Below are 20094 nucleotides of genomic sequence, written 5' to 3'. Positions count from 1 at the left end.
ATAAAGTTCAAATAAGATAGAAACACCTATGTAATGCCTGTAGTACCAGATCAGAGTGTGGGCATGTGACAAAGATGTCGTTCCAAAACATATTCTTTTCTCTTGTTATTCAAAGTTCCCTGTGCATGTGTGCATTTGTGTGGTAATATCATTGCACACACGCAAGCAGAAACAAATACATAAACAAATACAGAGCTGCATGCTAATAGGGAACTAGCTTGGGAGGAGGCTTTCAATTACATTGAATTATTTGAAAGGTTTGGGGTTCAGATAACTTCCTCAAATGCTGATTATTTATAGTAGGAAGTGTTCAGCCGTGGCTGGACTCTGTGAAAACAATTTACCAAAGCTCACAAATATACAGATCTGGTCTGTAGAGACCACCGGCATATTGTTGGGATATTTTGACTAACAACCTTTTTGTGCTTAACTATAAAGGCATGGCCTTTCAAATAATTAATGTCTTCTACGTAATTTATTTACAGTAATAAAAGTCACCACATAAAGTGAAATGAATTGATTAAAGAGATGCATTTTATACAAAAACCCAAATATTTGGTATAACTCTCAACAGCCTTTTGAGCGTATAAACACAAGTAGTGCCTTGATTAAAAGAAATACATTAGTGAGCTCTCTTTTGCATTGTGTGTTTAAATGTGTCAAATTATCCATGTAGTCCAGCATTTAGCTGGTCCATAAAGGGGTTTCATTTTTCATTCTGAAATCCTTCTTGAATGGGGCAGAATCCAATGCTGGGGTTAGAGCTAAACCACCTCTCGGTACTTGTCCCGGATTTTGTGCGACCTTTCCCATTCTTATACAGACAATAAAGAAAGTCAGACCAGGCAGAACCATTGTTTATAAGCACTGCACATTTGTAAATAAATAAAATTTATAGCTCAGCCAACTTGCAGATATATATAAATGAGGTACTTAAAAATAAAAAAATACAACAACACAATACATAAAAAAATATCTTTCTTTAGCAGTGATCCTTAGTGATCATTATGACCACATTGTTAATTAGTCACCATTGAAGAAGAAATTAAAGTTAACTGTAGATTATCTTCTCACTCTGGTATACAATACATTTACACTTGTCCATAGAGGGATGCATAACAATCATATACTAATTTGTCTATTTATTAATTTCTTGTTGCCATCCCTACACTATCCTTTTGATTCTCCCAAAATGTTTTACGAAGGACAGATAAATGCTGGCTTTCGGGATGCCATGGTTTCTTGCTCAGATATTTTTTATAGAGATACATGTCATAGACCTGTCTCTGTCTATTCAGTGACATCAGCAAACTAGTCTGTCACATAGGAATCAATGACATAGACATATTTCATGTATCACCTGGGTCCAGAGGGTAACCAATTTATTAGAATGAAGGTATTGCCATTGTGTACGGGTGCTGACACAGCTTCCTTAACTTGGAGGGACCTCTGCTATGGTTTGCCTCTAGAATTTGTAGATACCTAGAGACTTGTTTTCTTTTTTTATAGTTTGCTATAACTCAAATGAGAGTCATGCATATGAAATATTAAGACAAATATACAGTATGCAGTACAAGAGGTGTTGCTGAAAGTAAAAAATGTTTCACAAATCATCTTCCAGCATATATTCCAATCATAAGAGAGTTAATATCCAACTACAGTTTTTTTTAGCTATTGTTAAATGTCATGTAATAGAAAGGAGAAAGAGAAAAGGGGAAGAAGCAGAAAGGAATCGGATAGAGGGTCAACAGACAAGAGAAGAAGGAAACTAGTATAAAGAGGAGAAAATGTTGAGGAAATAAAAATAACAGGAAAGTGTGGCATGGATCACAATGCTCTGGGGAGGCCTTCAAGATTTTATAGAACCGAGGTGATGAGTTCTGATGGAACACCATCTGGTTTTCCTTAGTTAAATATTTACAGGACCATTTACTAAAGTGTGAATTCAAAGTCAAGGTCAAATAACCAAAATGGAAACGGTTCTCTCATTTAGCAAAGCTTTCAGTTGGATTTTTAATTCTAGGTTGTGTAGAAACAAAAAAAAAAAGTGTAAGACACTTTCATGCAATTTTTCTCCAATCTTTCTATGTGATTTTTTAGTGGATAAGCAGACAGACTTTGCGTACACTGATTATACACATGTTCATTTTCTTGACCGTCCTTTTTTATTAATGAAGGAAATTACACGAGATGGAATAGGAACATTCTACGAAGCTTTGCTGATTCCAGAGTGTCTACTATATTGTTATGTGCTTTGAATGTATGTTTTCTAGTAGTGATTACTGAAAGTTATCAAAGGCGTATTCCTACAGGTTAATAACTTACCCCATAGTATAACAACTTCTTGTTTACAGATTCAGATGCTGTTTCTGTTTATTCATTACATTTTTATGAAATTGTAAATGTTGAAAACCTAAAAAAGTTAAATAAAGCCAACTTTCAGGTATACTCTTTATAAATAAGAGAATTCACTATAAAAATGTTCCGTGCTTCCATGATGCTTAAAACAGCCTAGAGTTTGTTGCCAGCCTTGGTCTTGTATCGGAGGAGTCTTGTCACTGAAATATAACTGAGTGCAGATGACAAATTCCTGAGTTGGGCAATAGACACTGCATTTGATTTTTCCAAAATATCTGGTAAATACATAACAAGTCTTATTAAACAATCCGGGTTTAATTTTATTTTAAGTAATAATTACAGCTTCCAAGTGGGGCAACTAGAACTTCTCCCTCAGTTTTACTACCAATCAGCTTGGTTGTGCTTATTATATACTCTGTTCATAATTCTTAAAACAAAGACAGGAAACATGGAACAGAAATTTAACTTTATCAAGGGAAATATCTCTCATTATTCACATTTTGCTTTTACTAATCAGGCAGGCAGGGGTTGCTGTTCTTCAAACTGAGTTCAGGGAGGATTTTGAGTACTTCTTGAAAGCCCTTCCACCATGAATGAACTAGTACCTATTTCAGTCGGACACTGAAATTCTGCTCATTGACTTCATCCATCCAAGGCTCAATGTCCTCTTGATTGCTGTATAATTAAGGGATCTAGATTTTTAAAAGGTCCACCTTTTCAAGATTGTGTAAAGTCAGTATATGTTATTAAACACAGGACTTGCAAAAACCCTTTTTTGTTATAGTCTAGCACTTTTGGGTTCAGGCCCATTTTGTACACTAACTACATGCAGACTAATTGTAAACTCTTTATTAATGGGTCTTCCTTAGAAATATAATACTCTGTGTATGGATTTATCTTATCTATGTCAAACCCAAACATGCATTTTTGTTCCACTGGCAAATGACCAAAAAAGGTTTCTGATGTTGTTATGTCCTTATTCAGTTCTGCTATAGGTTTTCTCTTTTTGCTTGCATGTGGAGTTACCATGACAAAAACTGTTTGATCTTCCACCATTTTTGCATCATGCTTTCGCTCAAAAATTGAATGTTTACATTTTCTTTCTTACTCAGCACCGAACCCACAGCATTGATGCTTTTATATCAGATCTCTGTGTACAGCTCTCTGACAGCCATGTTTAGCAGCAGTTTCTTTGGTTTTGTAGAGAGGTATTTCCCTTCCTTATACTGCTTTTTAGGAACAAACTTTTCAGATAGTAGTTTCACATGACTATTGTGAATTCCATAGATTGTATCAGTAAGACAGTATAATGTAAACTGTGTTGCTAGATATATCAGTAGATCCACTTTCTGGTTAAGTAGCAAGACAGTGTCAAACACAGGGGTTATCTGGTTCTGCCAACCAGCTCTCTCTTCATCTTGACCATCATGTTTGCTACATGCATACCACATTATACCTTACCAGAAATCTGTTAAATGGCTCCTTTTAAGGTAATGTGGTTAGTTATTTATCTGTATGGTAAAAAGTGGTGTAATTGTTCTCCAGGTAGCATTCCTTGAATGTACTTCAGATTCCATTAACAATAGATCGCCATGAAACGCAATTAACTTCATGAGGTATTCTTCTCAATTATGGAATGACTGTCATCCAGATTTTTGAGTTTCTGCTCACAAACCAGACTTCAATGAGGGACAAGGGAAACAAGCTATAAAAAAAACTCTCTGTGGAAAGCAACCTTTTTCTTCCCTCTGTCTGTTTTTTTTCTACATATCCATTATGTCTATTAACTCAAATTTAAATTCAAATGTTACATCAGATGAAGGCAAAGGCCCCTCTTTTAATGTAAACATTTTTCAACTTAATTTTCCTTTAGGGAATTTTCCTTTAGATAATGTTCCTTTAGGGAATACTATGCTACAATTCCAAAGGACCATGTTAGATAATTATCATAAACAATTGCCATACACCCCGTGCTTTTATCCCAAAACTCCAGTAGCTCAATACACAAAACCTCTCTCAAGACACTGACGTTTACCTGGTCACATGAGCTACCATCTTTAATCATTTATTGACCGCAGAAGTCATAGATCTGATCCCCATATCACATGATAGGAAGAAGGGCAGCAGAAAAGATGTGATGTTTAGGCAGACTCACTGTCTGTTCCAGGTACCAGAAAGCACGGCCATCTGAGCCAACTGAGGACAGCCAACCCGAGAAGAGTTGGTAAACAGGAAACACATGAAAGCTATATTGCTGTGTTTAGCACAGAAAGACAGTAATCTCAGTATAGGATATGGAATGTGACATCTCAGTATAGGATATGTCTTCTTGTGGCCTGCTCATGCTGTATCTGAGTGATAAATCTTCCCTAGTTAACTGATACTCACAGCATTACACTCTATAATTAGGTGCGTGCCTACTACTTAGGAACATAGCGACAGGATTGTCTCAGCTTTAGTGGCAAGCAAGCAGTGGTAACCTAGCGTGGACACATTTCATGGGTAAAAGGTATGCAGAGTGATATTTCCCATTCAAGTCATACTGTGTCTCCCCTCCACAAAGAATATGCAGAGGATACTGTGTCTCCACAATGTAGTATGGAGATCAAATTATCTACCTATGTAGCTTTGCATCACTTTGCTATAAACAGGGTAAAGAGGCACAGACCACTGTCAGCCCCATTGTAGTCCTGGCATTTCCTAATGATTGCCATGGTAATGCTCTGAGTCATTCACTGAATGATGGATCAAGAAGGAGCAATTACAGTGACCTGCACCCATGCAAGATGGTCTGCCCACTTAACTTCCATGGAACTTACCTCCATTTGGACCTTCCAATGTGATAGCCTTGCTTTCGTTCCTAAAAATTAGCTAGACGGGCAACATAAATTGATATATATATTTTTTTTAATTCTTTATTTTTCTTGTGCATGTTTATACAGTTAACATTTTGCCTTCCGATGCCATAGTGGCATTAGCAGGCCAATTAGGTACAGTGGAGTTGACATGGCATGCGATTTGACAGCACATTCTTTTTATATTGATATCAGAGTTGTAACAGTTATGTCAAAATAAGAGATGCGATTTTAAACCTAAGAGTAACATAATTCAAGCTTAGTCTCGCGAAAGATTAATTATTAACGTTTACACCATTATGCATTAACGTCGCCTTGGATCTTTAAAACAGGATGCTTAATAATAGGGCTCAAACATGTTAGACCATACTTCATATTACAGCACTATCGGGCTTGTTGGTGCATAAGTGAGAGATACACAATTTATATACCAGCGACAGGTCTGATGTGTGATAACATTGATTAAGTATAGCATTAAGGCTCACATTATGGAGAACTAGTCTCGTTGGCAGGATTTGCATATATGAGTGTGATGTACAGCATGGGAGACTTAGTGCAAAGCTACATTAGTATAAGACAAAATGTGAGAAATAATGGTGAGAGGAAAAAGATAAAGATAAAGGAAGAAGAAGAAATCATGAACCGTGCCCATAGTGATAGCTGCTCAGAGTGTGAAGAGGTCATCTTTACTTATTATAGAAGACAGGAGGGACCGGAGCTATCCCCACGATCCACAGCACAGTCCCCGGGGTATGTCCCCGGGGTATTCCCACAGACAGTTCATGCTTGTCTGACCCCCAATCTACCAAGCCTTTGGCTTAACAAGAGTGGGTCCAGCATAATAAGGATGAGTCCATTATATCGCTTGGTGAGAGGGGTGAGTGTGTTTATTCCCTTGCTGCTGCCCATTCCTCCACGGGAGCTAGTTGGAGCGCAGGAGTGTCTGTCTGGGCGGCAGAGTTGGCAGTGTTGCATGGTGTGGGGTCGGGAGCAGACTCCGGCTGTTCGTCGCCGCTAGATCCGTGATTCCAGCACGCTTGAAGGTCGATAAGCTTAGGTGCATTTGTGTTGGGCAACCCCTCTGCCTCACCTCCGTCCGTGCTTCCCCGATAGTTTCAGTCAGCTGACCTTCATGGTTTCTGGCTTTGCCGCCATTTCGGTTTTGCCCACCAATACCGCCATTTTGGAAATGAAGGGTCTACCTCGCTGCAGGCGCCTGGGGTTGCGGGAACAGTCTCCTGGGACCGGAATGACCCCCACCCGTCCAAAGGGGGGGATACGGGGCCCCTACCATGTGGCAGCAGAGATCCAAGAGGAAATCGCAGGGCAGAATAGCGGGGTGGCGGCCGTCCACCTCACTCACCGCCCGGGTAGGCCCCAGATGTGGCGGTGCCGACGTGCCTTTTCCGAGGTCAAATCGCTTGTGGTCAGGTTGGCATCAGCACCAGCCCCTCTTTGCCCGTAGGACCGTTGCTTCCAGACTGCAGATAAGTACCGGTAGTTTTGTGTGTTTTGCAAGCTTTAAGGTAATTTTTCTGCAGGAGCTCGCCTTGTGTGCGACCTCTCAGCATGGCGGTCGGGCCCTGCCCCCCAGAAATTGATATTTTTAAGGCTGAAAAGATACAGTCTGCACAAACGAATGCAAAGCATGCAACGTTTAGACACGTACACACACAATGTGTCTAATTAGCACTTACCTTATATACAGCAGCTACTGGTAAATTTCTAAATAAAATTAGATCCTAAAAAAATTATCTTGAATATTTATTTACAGTGTGTGTGTATATACTGAATGCAGTATGTGTATATGAGTGCAGTGTGTGTGTATGAGTGCAGTGTGTGTGTATGAGTGCAGTGTGTGTATGAGTGCAGTGTGTGTATGAGTGCAGTGTGTGTGCATGAGTGCAGTGTGTGTATGAATGCAGTGTGTGTGTATGAGTGCGTGTATGAGTGCAGTGCATGTGTATGAGTGCAGTGCGTGTGTATGAGTGCAGTGTGTGTATATGAGTGCAGTGCGTGTATATGAGTGCAGTGTGTGTGTATAAGTGCAGTGTGTGTGTGTATGAGTGCAGTGTGTGTGTGTATGAATGCAGTGTGTGTGTATGAGTGCAGTATGTGTGTATATGAATGCAGTGTGTGTGATGCAGTGTGTGTGTTGCAGAGCCTTGGTGGGGGGTGGGCATTTTTATTTTAATTTTTTTAAATTATTTTAATAATTTTTTTTTAATTAATATTTTTGTTATTATTATTTTTTATTTTATTATTTTTAATATTACTTTATTATTTATATTTTATTATTATTTATAATTATTTTCGTCCCCCCTCCCTGCTTGCTAGCTGGCCAGGGAGGGGGGCTCTCCTTCTCTGGTAGTTCAGTGGGGGCTGTGGGGGCTGCAGAGATGTTACTTACCTGTCCTGCAGCTCCTGTCAGCTCTCTCCTCCTCCGCGCCGTCCGTTCAGCTCTTCTGTGAGCTCACACTGTAAGTCTCGCGAGAGCCGCGGCTCTCGCGAGATTTACACTGGAAGCTGACCGAGGTGCTGAACGGACGGCGCGCAGGAGAAGGGAGCTGACAGGAGCTGCAGGACAGGTAAGTAACATCTCTGCAGCCCCTGTCTGTATTATGGCAATGCAAATTGCCATAATACAGACTATTGACTCGATTATAAGCCGAGTTGGGGTTTTTCAGCACAAAAAATTTGCTGAAAAACTCGGCTTATACTCGAGTATATACGGTACTTAACAGATGGCAGATCAAATTCCCAATGGATATATATTTTAAAAATATATATCTGGCTTTAAGGGAAATTCATTCATGCCTTCAACTCATCTATTTTATGGTTTATTTGTAGCAGACAACTTCCAAGCTATTGAGTTGCAATTCCCTTTAGTAAACAAACATCTTTGAATATCTTTCAATATGGCATCAATCACTGATTTCTGAAACATCCTGTAGTTTTGAATACACACTTTTCCCATTCAAGTCATCATTGCCCACTTCATTGGGTCCATGGGAGTTGTTATACTTTCAGTAACTTAAGGATATGGAGGTTCCAGGAATCCTAAACAATCTCACCTTAGGATATGGTTCATAGACAAAATAAGGAGAAAGTAAAGCTTTTCAAAAAGTTGATCTAGCATTTTAGGATAGGATAGTAACTTACTAAACATGACAGCAAGTTACACTCCAATTCAGTTTTTTCCAGCTTAACTATTTTGACCTATATTTCAGATTTATTTTTAATGATTTCATATTTTTTGATAAACCTTAACAAATATTTTTCAACTTAGTAAAAGATAAACAAATATACCCTATATAAAAAAAAATATTGAATATACAAAAAAAAATAAATAAATGACATTTAAAATGTGCGCCCTAATATTAGATAATTTTAAAAGTTTATCCAAAAATGTTTGAATCATTTGGGAAGTTTATCCAACAATGTTAAATCAAGGTCCAACTTGAACTAACAGAAATTGTAATAATTAAAAAAAAAAGTAATCCAGATGTGTATTTTAAAAGCAGTTCATCAACTTTTACGATATATTTTTGATTAGATTTTCCACTAACATTTCATATTTTTTTTTTATCTCAAAATATATAAATTCCCATCATGTTCCTGAGCTCCTCTTTACGAGTGTCTGTTCATTTCTTCTTTTTTTTTTTTTAAACAAATCTCTCTCTCTCTCCAAAACTGGTTCAGAAATCATTAATAGGGATGTTTCCATGTTGGTGACAAATTTGCCCAACATTATCAGTTTCATGACTATAAAGCTATAAATACTAGTAAAATATGGCGATCTTTGGGGAACTTGTTTAAAAAATGCATACATATATAGGATAGACAGATGGATAGACAGGTGAGTCTTTCCTTTTTTATTTTTGGCAATAAGCCGCAACTAATTTTTAAGAGAACACTTTTATCCTTAAATGGTTCTACCTGTACTTCAGTTTCCAGGCCTAATAAATTAGGCTTGGAAACATTTTATCCAAAACCCTAATCTCCTGTAACTTTGGATACCAAAAGCCTTTAAGTCATTCCTATAAATATTTTATTGTAGTGATTGGCAGCACTATTAAAAGAAACGGGATTCATTTGGGAATGTATATTTGTTTCTTGAAGTCCTGGATGAACATCACAATTATAAGTTGATTGCACCCAAGGCTACTTTGCAAGTTCATTATGCAATTATTAAAAGTTGGACTAGCCATATGCCTGGCAATCAAAAGTAACCCTTATTCCTTCCAACTCTCTACTAACATGTCTTGCTTAATTGAGATTTCTCTTGTCGATATGTGGAGTTTCACAAGAGGAGAAAAAAAAAATGATGCTGTAATTCTGCAGCTGTTATCCCAAGTCCTTCATGAGTGTCCTATCGAAAAATGCCAAGATTTCCACGAGAGTAGGTTGGTTTGTTGCTGATATAATTCAGTACAATTGTAAACCTAGCAACAGAGTCACAGCACATTTAACATTTATTTATTAACCTTTTTTTTTTGTTTACTTAAACAACTCTGGGGACTAGGAAATCAATTCACACTCTACCATGAATGGATCCAGCATGTTTTTTTGTTTTTTGTTTTCAAACAGAGCCCACACTTAGTATTTGTTTGTTTGAATATCATAGAATAAAACAAAAACCTAATATTTAAAACATTTGAACATGATTTTATTTTATACAGTGATAGCAGCTAGCTTACTGGTTAGATGAACTTAAGGCTGCTAGATACATGCAATTCTTTTCGGTCTGAATTTAAATTTGGACGAATTTCAGCAATTCGAACATTCAGATGCTTCCGAATGTCCGAATTGACGACGTCCCGAATTTTTGAAGTGCCGAAGCGAAGTGCCAAAATGCTGAATTGCCGAAGTCCAGAATTGCTTAAGTCCCGAATTTCGGAAATGCCAAACCGAACCAAAGTTTTTGCCTATGCACATCCCTACAAGCTGCCAAATTGAAAACTATACATTGAGTCTCATATTGATATTTAATTACTTAAAAGGACACTCCAGACTAGAGAAGATACATATTTGTTTATGAATTATATAGATACATTAAAATATAAATGCAAAAACAATAAATTAAAAATAATAAGAGTAAAAAATACTCTTGAAGTGCAACTAATAAAAGTGTTGCACTAAACTTTGTTAAATTACCGTTGACATTTATTAGATACATTTATATCAATATCCATAATAAAATCTATAAAGTATGTTAGTAATCAAAGCTCGTTAAACTTTATTAGGTTATAGAGCACCTAAAAACAATGTCAGTAGAAGTAGCAAGTAACCCCCCCCCCCCTCCCCCCCCAAAAAAAATAATATATTTTTATGGCGATAATGTTATTTATTATTTATTTATTATCACAATTTATATAGAGCCGACAGATTCCGTAGCGCTTTACAATATTATTAGAGGGGAGATTTAACTATAAATAGGACAATTAAAAGAAAACTTACAGAAAAGATAGGTTCAAACGAGCTTACAGTCTATAGGAGGTTGGGTATAAAACACATTAGGACAGGAAATAGCAATAAAATTAGGTGGGAGTGAAACAGAGCTGGAGGAGAGAGTAGAGTGCTGCCCTTTAGGAGAGAGCAAGAGACATGTATGTGAGGTAGAGGTTAGTCTGGGAGGCCTTAGGCTTTCCTAAAGAAATGGGTTTTAAGGCACTTCTTAAACGATTGAAGACTAGGGGAGAGTCTGATGGCGGTAGGCAGGCTATTCCATAGGAAAGGAGCCGCCCGCGAGAAGTCCTGCAATTGCAAGTTGGCCGTATGGGTGCGAGCAGGTCACAGGCCGAGCGGAGAGACCAAGAAGGGGTATACCTGTGGGTCGAGAGGAAAGTATAAGCGCAGCCACCTCTTGTTCAGTAGCCTGGGAGAAGGTCGGAATCGTTGGAGAGGCATTATCCAGGTGTGGTTGAGAAAGTGAGGGGCAAGGTGGTGAGCATTCTTTCCTTAGCTGTTCAATCTTGTCAGTAAAGTAGCTTGCAAAACTATTGGCTGTAATGTTAGTTTGGGGGGTGGCCGCAGCAGGGCAAAGAAGAGAGTTAAAGGTATCAAAGAGACACCTGGGATTGTGAGAGCATGAGCTAATAAGCGAAGAGAAGTATGACTGTTTGGCAAGGGCACTGTATGAACGCAATATGAGTTTGTAGTGTAGAATTTCTGACTCGGTGTGTGCCATCCAAAAGAGCTACCTCAGCATAATGCTTGCAGCTGAGAGTCTTGGGAGCTAGATGCTGGTGTGTTTGGGACCCAGGCTGCAACAAAGAATCTGGGTTAGATCAAACAGCAATTTAAAGGTTGGGAAGACACAGATATTGAGGTGAGTAATGACTGTTAATGAGAAAAATAAATAAACAGAGGAGAAAGTATTTGAGATTTAATATTATGAGGATAGGTCATTAATGGTGAACATAAATTAACAAGACTATCAGCAATAACTCTAAACTAACAAACAAAAAAAGCCTATAACCTTGTTTACTTCACGCATGCATGTTCTGGCATCATGTGACATGATCCCACCTATCACAGCCTTCCTGTAGGTATTTATTCTCCGTTTGCCCTGTCTTCAGTGCCCTATTGTGATTTTCATATGTCTGGTTATCTGAGAGTGCGTTCCTATAGTGTTATTCAGTTTTTTTGATCTTGGCTTGTTTCTGACAATTTCTTATACAGGTATTCTTGACGCTCGACTTTGTCTATTCGTTTTTGGCGTCTATCTGTATTCCTGAGTTCAGCTTGTTTCCTTGTTTCTGACCATTCTATTTAATTAAATCTGGTCCGGTAATACGTTTATCTATTTTAGAGTTTTTCTCTGTGTGTTACTTAATTCTGCGTGTTGGGATGCTACTCTTCCTGACAATGCGGTAGCAAGGTTTATCTTCCTGTCCTCCCATGCCTCTCCCCTCTTTCAGATCCTACATTGGCGTCCCACAATATACAGTACTCAAATTAAGATTCTGATACTTGCTTACAAAACTTTACATAACAATGCTCCTACCTACCTATCCTCCCTAATACGCAAGTATATCCCATCTAGGCCCCTACACTCTTCCGAAGACCTGCGTCTATCCCCTGTTCGTACTATAACCTTTGATGATCACCTTCAAGACTTCTCTAGGGCTGCACTGTTCTTGTGGAACTCCCTTCCCTGCTCCATTATTTTCTTACCCATTCTCCATTCCTTCAAAAAATCATTGAAAATTCACTTCTACAGGAAGCTTAACAATTAAACTGTTACTAGCTCTCCCTCTCCACACCTTGCTTTCTCTTCTGCAGCTGTCATAAAAAATAAAAAAATCACTAAGCTAAGCCCCAGTGAGAACTATTCTAGAAACCTACTTTTGTACCCTACCCTTACCTTTTGTGTCACTATACCCCACTCCCTTTAGCATGTAAGCTCATTTGAGCAGGGCCTTCAACTCCCTCTGTTCCTGTGTGTCTGGTTACAAATACTTATCCGTTAGTCCATTTGTTGAAGCTTTATAAATAATAATAATGTTAATGTACATATAGATGCCAATCAGTCCCAATATTAACATCCACGAGTAACAGGATTGCAGTACGTGAATAAATAAGTGAAGGTGTTTCGGTCCCCTGTACCATGTACATACGTTTTCCAAAGGTGCAATCTACAATAGATAGGCTTCAAAAGATGATAAAGATATCAGTCCAAGGATAACTGCTGTTTAAATCCATGGTTGTAATGAGAATGCCTAAAGATCTCACAGTCTTCACTCACACTATTAACATGACTAGCTGTGCTAGACAGATACCATTGATGCATGTTGACCTTGTTCTTTTTCAAGGTGTAATAACCTTACCATACTGGATGCACAGCTATATAGCTATATAGCTCCCTCAACAGTTACCATTAAAACTCCCCACCTATAACCTTTAAGGAGAATTACTGAAACTGAAGATGAATAGGGAAGTAGAAGGAGGTAGACCAATCATGTTATCCTTGAATGCTATTTAGATCATAGTTGGCCATACTAATCAGAGTTGTCGTCAGGGGGATGCAGCTGATAAAGCAGAACGACGCGTGGGGGGCTATACTCCCACAGTACATATATTTAGCGTGTATTGCTATATATGTGTATGAATGTATGTGTGTATGTATATATATATATATATATATATATATATATATATACACAGATAGTGGCACTCACTCTTTCAAGAACTATAAATGAAGAAAAGTATGCCCTGGTGCAATCCCACGCTGGGTATAGACAGTACGTAGAAAAGAGATGCACTCTATGGTCTTTGAACGAAATCACTGGTATTTATTATCCAATATCACAACATAAATATGATCGACGTTTCGACCTATTCAGGTATTCCTCATGATCAATATACAAACATAAATGACAAAAAATATATAGGGAAAACTAAGGGGAGTTACTCACCAATCATGCAATGTGCACCGGTTTCCAATTGCCCGAACCCGGAAGTGTGCGTGAGATGTGTCACATGATGCGTGACTATCTCCCGGCCGTGGTTGCTAGGGGATAGATAAACAGTAGCCGAGCATGTATAGTAGCAGACAGATGGCTCGGAGCTAAGAAGAAATTTTGTAACTGGTGTGCATAAGGCTAAGATAGCCTAATAAAGTTAGACAGAGTATATATCATCAATGGTGCAAAAAAATAAGTCAAAGTAAATAGTTAGTGATGTCCCGAACTGTTCGCTGGCGAATAGTTCCTGGCGAACATCGCTTGTTCACGTTCGCCACGGACGGCAAACATATGCGCTGTTCAGTCCGCCCCCTATTCGTCATCATTGAGTAAACTTTGACCCTGTACCTCAAAGTCAGCAGATACATTCCAGTCAATCAGCAGCAGACCCTCCCAGACCCTCCCACCTCCTGGACAGCATCTATTTTACATTCATTGTGAAGCTCCATTCTTAGTGAGAGGAGGGACAGTGTAGCTGCTGTGATTTGATAGGGAAATTGATAGTTAGGCTAGTGTATTCAGTGTCCACTACAGTCCTGAAGGACTCATCTGATCTCTGCTGTAAGGACAGCACCACAAAAAAGCCCTTTTTAGGGCTAGAACATCAGTCTGCTTTTTTTTTTCCTGTGTAATGTAATTGCAGTTGCCTGCCTGCCAGCCTGTGTGTCAGGCTCACAGCATATACTGTGCCCACTTGCCTAGTGCCACCACTCACTCACTGGTGTCACAATAGCTTGCATCTAAATAAAACAAAACTTTTTTGACTGTAATATAATAGCTGTCAGTTTCCTTCACCAGTGTGCGTTTCAGGGCCTGCCCAGTGCCACCACTCACTCACTGGTGTCACAATAGCTTGCATTTAAAAAAAACAAACTTTTTTGACTGTAATATAATAGCAGTCAGTTTCCTTCACTAGTGTGCGTTTCAGGGCCTGCCCAGTGCCACCACTCACTCACTGGTGTCACAATAGCTTGCATTTAAAAAAAAAAAAAAAAACGTTTTTGACTGTAATATAATAGCAGTCAGTTTCCTTCACGTGTGTGCATTTCAGGGCCTGCCAGGGCACAGTGTCACACCAGTGCAACTCATATCTGGTGTAACAGTAGTGTACATTTAAAAAAAAAAAAAAAAAAATTTGACTGTAATAGATTGAATAGCAGTTAGTTGTCTGCCAGCGTGTGTGTCAGGCTCACAGCGTATGCTGTGCCCAATTGCCCAGTGCCACCACTATTATCTGGTGTCACAATAGCTTGCATTTAAAATAAACTAAATGTTTTTGACTGTAATATAATAGCAGTCAGTTTCCTTCACGCGTGTGCGTTTCAGGGCCTGCCAGGGCACAGTGTCACACCGGTGCAACCCATACCTGGTGTAACAGTAGTGTACATTTAAAAAAAATAAAAAATTGGGGACTGTAATAGATTGAATAGCCGTTAGTTGTCTGCAAGTGTGTGTGTCAGGCCTACAGCGTCTACTCTGCCAACTTCCACCACTGCACAGTGCCACTCATATCACAGTAGCTTGCACTCATAGTACCACTAATCGAAAAAAAAATGACAGGCAGATGCAGGCCACCACGCAGGGGCCGTCGTGGTCGTGGTGCTGTGATTCCCTTTGGCCCTAGAATAATGCCCAGTGTTCAGGGGCCACGTACCCTGAACTTGAAAAGTTCTGAGGACATAGTTGACTGGGTAACACAGGACACCCAATATTCTACAGCTTCCGCTCGGAACCTTGGCGCACCATCCTCCTCCAGCTTAGCTTCGGGCACCTCTCAAGTTACCACTCGCCCGCCTGCCGCCACCACCAACACTAGCACCACAGCCGCTTAACTTGATCTGTCAGAGGAGTTATTTACACATCAGTTGGAAGAAATGAGTGATGCGCAACCATTATTGCCAGATAGATAGATAACAGGGATATGTCTCAGTCAGGCAGCATTACACACATGGACGTACGGTGTGATGATGATGATGTTGTACCCGCTGCTGCTTCCTTTGCTGAGTTGTCATGATGAAGCGGTTGATGATGACAACGATGCGTCCGTGGATGTCACGTGGGTGCCCGCTAGAAGAGAAGAAGAACAGGGGGAAAGTTCATATGGGGAGACAGAGAGGAGGAGGAGGAGACGAGTTGGAAGCAGGGGGAGGTCATCGCAACGAGCTAGTGGCACAGTCAGACAGCATGCATCGGCAACCGGGGTCAGCCAGACAGCACGCCAATCAACACATGCTGTTGCCACCACCAGAATGCCATCATTGCAGAGCTCAGCAGTGTGGCATTTTTTTTTGTGTGTCTGCCTCTGACAACAGCGATGCCATTTGCAACCTGTGCCAAAAGAAAACTGAGTCGTGGGAAGTCCAACACCCACCTAGGTACAACTGCTTTGCGAAGGCACATGATCGCACATCACAAACACCTATGGGATCAACACATGAGTACAAGCAGCACACAAACTCAAAGCCGCCATCCTCCTCCTGGTCCAGCATCTTCAGCCATGTTAACCACTGGTGTCCTCCTTGCCCCCTCTCAACCATCCGCCCCTCCGTCTCTCGCCTTGAGCAGTTCCTGCTCATCTGCCCACAGTCAGGTGTCTGTAAAGGACATGTTTGAGCGTAAGAAGCCAATGTCACAAAGTCACCCCCTTGCCCGGCGTCTGACAGCTGGCTTGACTGAACTCTTAGCCCGCCAGCTTTTACCATACAAGCTGCTGGAGTCTGAGGCGTTCAAAAAATTTGTAGCTATTGGGACACCGCAGTGGAAGGCACCCGGCATAAATTTCTTTGCACAAAAGGCAATCCCCAACCTGTACTCGATTGTGCAAAAGGAAGTAATGGCATGTCTGGCACACAGTGTTGGGGCAAGGATCCATCTGACCACTGATACCTGGTCTGCAAAGCATGGTCAGGGCAGAAACATAGAAACATAGAATGTGACGGCAGATAAGAACCATTCGGCCCATCTAGTCTGCCCAGTTTTCTAAATACTTTCATTAGTCCCTGGCATTATCTTATAGTTAGGATAGCCTTATGCCTATCCCACGCATGCTTAAACTCCTTTACTGTGTTAACCTCTACCACTTCAGCTGGAAGGCTATTCCATGCATCCACTACCCTATCAGTAAAGTAATACTTCCTGATATTATTTTTAAACCTTTGTCCTTCTAATTTTAGACTATGTCCTCTGGTTGTGGTAGTTTTTCTTCTTTTAAATATAGTCTCCTCCTTTACTGTGTTGATTCCCTTTATGTATTTAAATGTTTCTATCATATCCCCCCTGTCTCGTCTTTCCACCAAGCTATACATGTTAAGATCCTTTAACCTTTCCTGGTAAGTTTTATCCTGCAATCCATGAACCAGTTTAGTAGCCCTTCTTTGAACTCTCTCTAAGGTATCAATATCCTTCTGAAGATATGGTCTCCAGTACTGTGTACAGTACTCCAAGTGAGGTCTCACCAGTGTTCTGTACAATGGCATGAGCACTTCCCTCTTTCTACTGCTAATACCTCTCCCTATACAACCAAGCATTCTGCTAGCATTTCCTGCTTCTCTATTACATTGTCTGCCTACCTTTAAGTCCTCAGAAATAATCACCCCTAAATCCCTTTCCTCAGATGTTGAGGTTAGGACTCTTTCAAATATTCTGTACTCTGCCCTTGGGTTTTTACGTCCAAGATGCATTATCTTGCACTTATCCACATTAAATGTCAGTTGCCACAACTCTGACCATTTTTCTAGTTTACCTAAATCATTTGCCATTTGGCTTATCCCTCCTGGAACATCAACCCTGTTACATATCTTAGTATCATCCGCAAAAAGACACACCTTACCATCAAGACCTTCTGCAATATCACTAATAAAAATATTAAAGAGAATGGGTCCAAGTACAGATCCCTGAGGTACCCCACTGGTGACAAGCCCAAGCTTCGAATATACTCCATTGACTACAACCCTCTGTTGCCTGTCACTCAGCCACATCCTTACCCATTCAACAATATTGGAATCCAAACTCAAAGATTGCAGTTTATTGATAAGCCTTCTATGTGCAACAGTGTCAAAAGCCTTACTGAAATCTAGGTAAGAAATGTCTACTGCACCACCCTGATCTATAATTTTAGTTACCCAATCAAAAAAATCAATAAGATTAGTTTGGCATGATCTCCCTGAAGTAAACCCATGTTGTCTCTGATCTTGAAATCCATGTGTTTTTAGATGTTCAACAATCCTATCCTTTAACATGGTTTCCATCACTTTCCCCACTACTGAAGTAAGGCTTACTGGCCTATAGTTGCCCGACTCCTCCCTATTACCTTTCTTGTGAATGGGCACAACATTCGCTAACTTCCAATCTTCTGGGACTACTCCTGTTAACAATGATTGGTTAAATAAATCTGTTAATGGTTTTGCTAGTACACCACTAAGCTCTTTTAATAGCTTTGGGTGTATTCCATCAGGTCCCATTGACTTATTTGTCTTTACTTTTGACAGTTGAAATAGAACCTCTTCCTCTGTAAACTCACGTGCAATAAATTACTCATTTATCCTTTTTTTTAACAGAGGTCCCTTTCCTTCATTTTCAGCTGTAAATACCGAACAAAAATATTAATTGAGGCAGTCAGCTAGACCTTTATCCTCATCTACATACCTTCCTTCTTTTGTTTTTAATCTAACTAATCCTTGTTTTACTTTTCTTTTCTCATTTATGTATCTAAAAAAAGTTTTGTCCCCCTTTTTTACTGACTGTGCTATTTTCTCTTCTGTGTGTGATTTGGAAGCTCTTATAACTTGCTTAGCCTCTTTCTGCCTAATCTTATAGGTCATTCTGTCTTCCTCACTCTGGGTTTTTTTTATAATTACTAAATGCTAACTTTTTGTTTTTTACTATTTTGGCCACATCTGCGGAGTACCACAATGGTTTCTTGAATTTTTTGCTTTTACTGACAAGCCTAATGCAATTTTCTGTTGCCTTCAGTAGTGCAGCTTTTAAATAATCCCATTTATTTTGGACTCCATTTAAATTGCTCCAGTCTGATAATGACTCCTTTACACATATTCTAATTTTAGAAAAGTCTGTTTTTCTAAAGTCTAAAACTTTTGTTTTTGTGTGGTGTGACTCAGTCACTGTTCTTATATTAAACCACACTGACTGATGATCACTGGATCCTAAACTTTCACCTACAGTAATATCTGATACCAAATCTCCATTTGTTAACACTAAATCTAGTATGGCCTCTTTACGAGTTGGCTCCTCAATGACTTGTTTTAGAGACAATCCCAGTAGGGAGTTTAGAATATGTGTGCTTCTGGCACAAGTAGCTATTTTTGTTTTCCAATTCACATCAGGAAGATTAAAGTCACCCATGGTGATAACTTCCCCCTTCATTGTCATTTTAGCTATTTCTTCAACTAGTAGATTATCTAACTCTTCAATTTGTCCTGGGGGCCTATAAATCACACCTACACGAACTACTGTGTGATTACCAAATTCTAACGTAACCCAAATGGACTCTATGTTCGTCTCACTAACCTTTATTAGGCTAGATTTTATGCTATCCTTCACATACAGGGCCACCCCTCCCCCTTTCTTGCCTTCCCTGTCTTTTCTATATAAAGAGTACCCTGGTATTGCTATGTCCCAGTCATTTTTTTCATTATACCATGTCTCAGTAACAGCGACTAAATCTACACTATCAGTTGCCATTATTGCCACAAGTTCATGGATCTTATTCCCTAAACTGCGAGCATTTGTAGACATGACTCTAAGCTTATCATTTTTTAACACACTTGCTACAGGCACCTTCTGTCCTTGTTTTGGGGGACAATTGGATTGATGTTTTATCACCCTTTTGCCCCCCCATCCTAGTTTAAATACATCTTAGCAAAACCTCTGAACTGCTCACTGAGAACATTTGTTCCCTTTTGAGAAAGATGCAAACCATCTTTTTTGTACAGTTTATTTCCATTCCAAACAGAGCTACCATGAGCAATAAAGCCAAATCCTTGCTCCCGACACCATTCACCAAGCCACAAGTTAAAGTCCCTAATACGCATCCGCCTGTCATTATGAGTGTTATGCACAGGCAGAACTTCAGAGAATGACAGTGTGGAAGCAACCTGCCGTATATCATTGGCAAAAACACTAAAAACTTCCTTAACCTCTGAAACCTCATTGCAAGCCAAGTCATTTGTCCCTAAATGGACAAGTACATCCAATATATCACCTACACTGCGCATTAGGTAAACCTGCTGACGGCTGCCAAGCATGGAATGCGTGGCTCTGCAGAGGAGTTGGTGACACCGCCACGACTTGCAGGCAGGCCTGCTGCCACCTCCTCTACTCCTCCTACTCCATCCTCTTCCATAACCTCCTCGGCTGAGTCCTCTTCTCTGTCTTGCTCCACATCAACGGCACCC

The 20094-nt window shown here is 39.7% G+C and overlaps 1 protein-coding gene and 1 pseudogene across 2 annotated transcripts in view; one reads left to right on the top strand and one right to left on the bottom strand.

The window, feature by feature from the left end:
* ANO2 (anoctamin 2) overlaps positions 1–20094 on the top strand; it is a 337896-nt gene that overhangs the window by 175373 nt on the left and 142429 nt on the right. The gene's annotated exons all lie outside the window — the stretch shown is intronic.
* Positions 3181–5366, bottom strand: LOC134602683 (vacuolar protein sorting-associated protein 33A-like; annotated as a pseudogene).

This window comes from Pelobates fuscus, chromosome 3, assembly GCF_036172605.1.
Source record: "Pelobates fuscus isolate aPelFus1 chromosome 3, aPelFus1.pri, whole genome shotgun sequence".
NCBI classification, from domain to species: Eukaryota; Metazoa; Chordata; class Amphibia; order Anura; family Pelobatidae; genus Pelobates; species Pelobates fuscus.
Note: the sequence above shows the minus strand (reverse complement) of the source record. Positions and strands in the feature narration are given on the sequence as shown.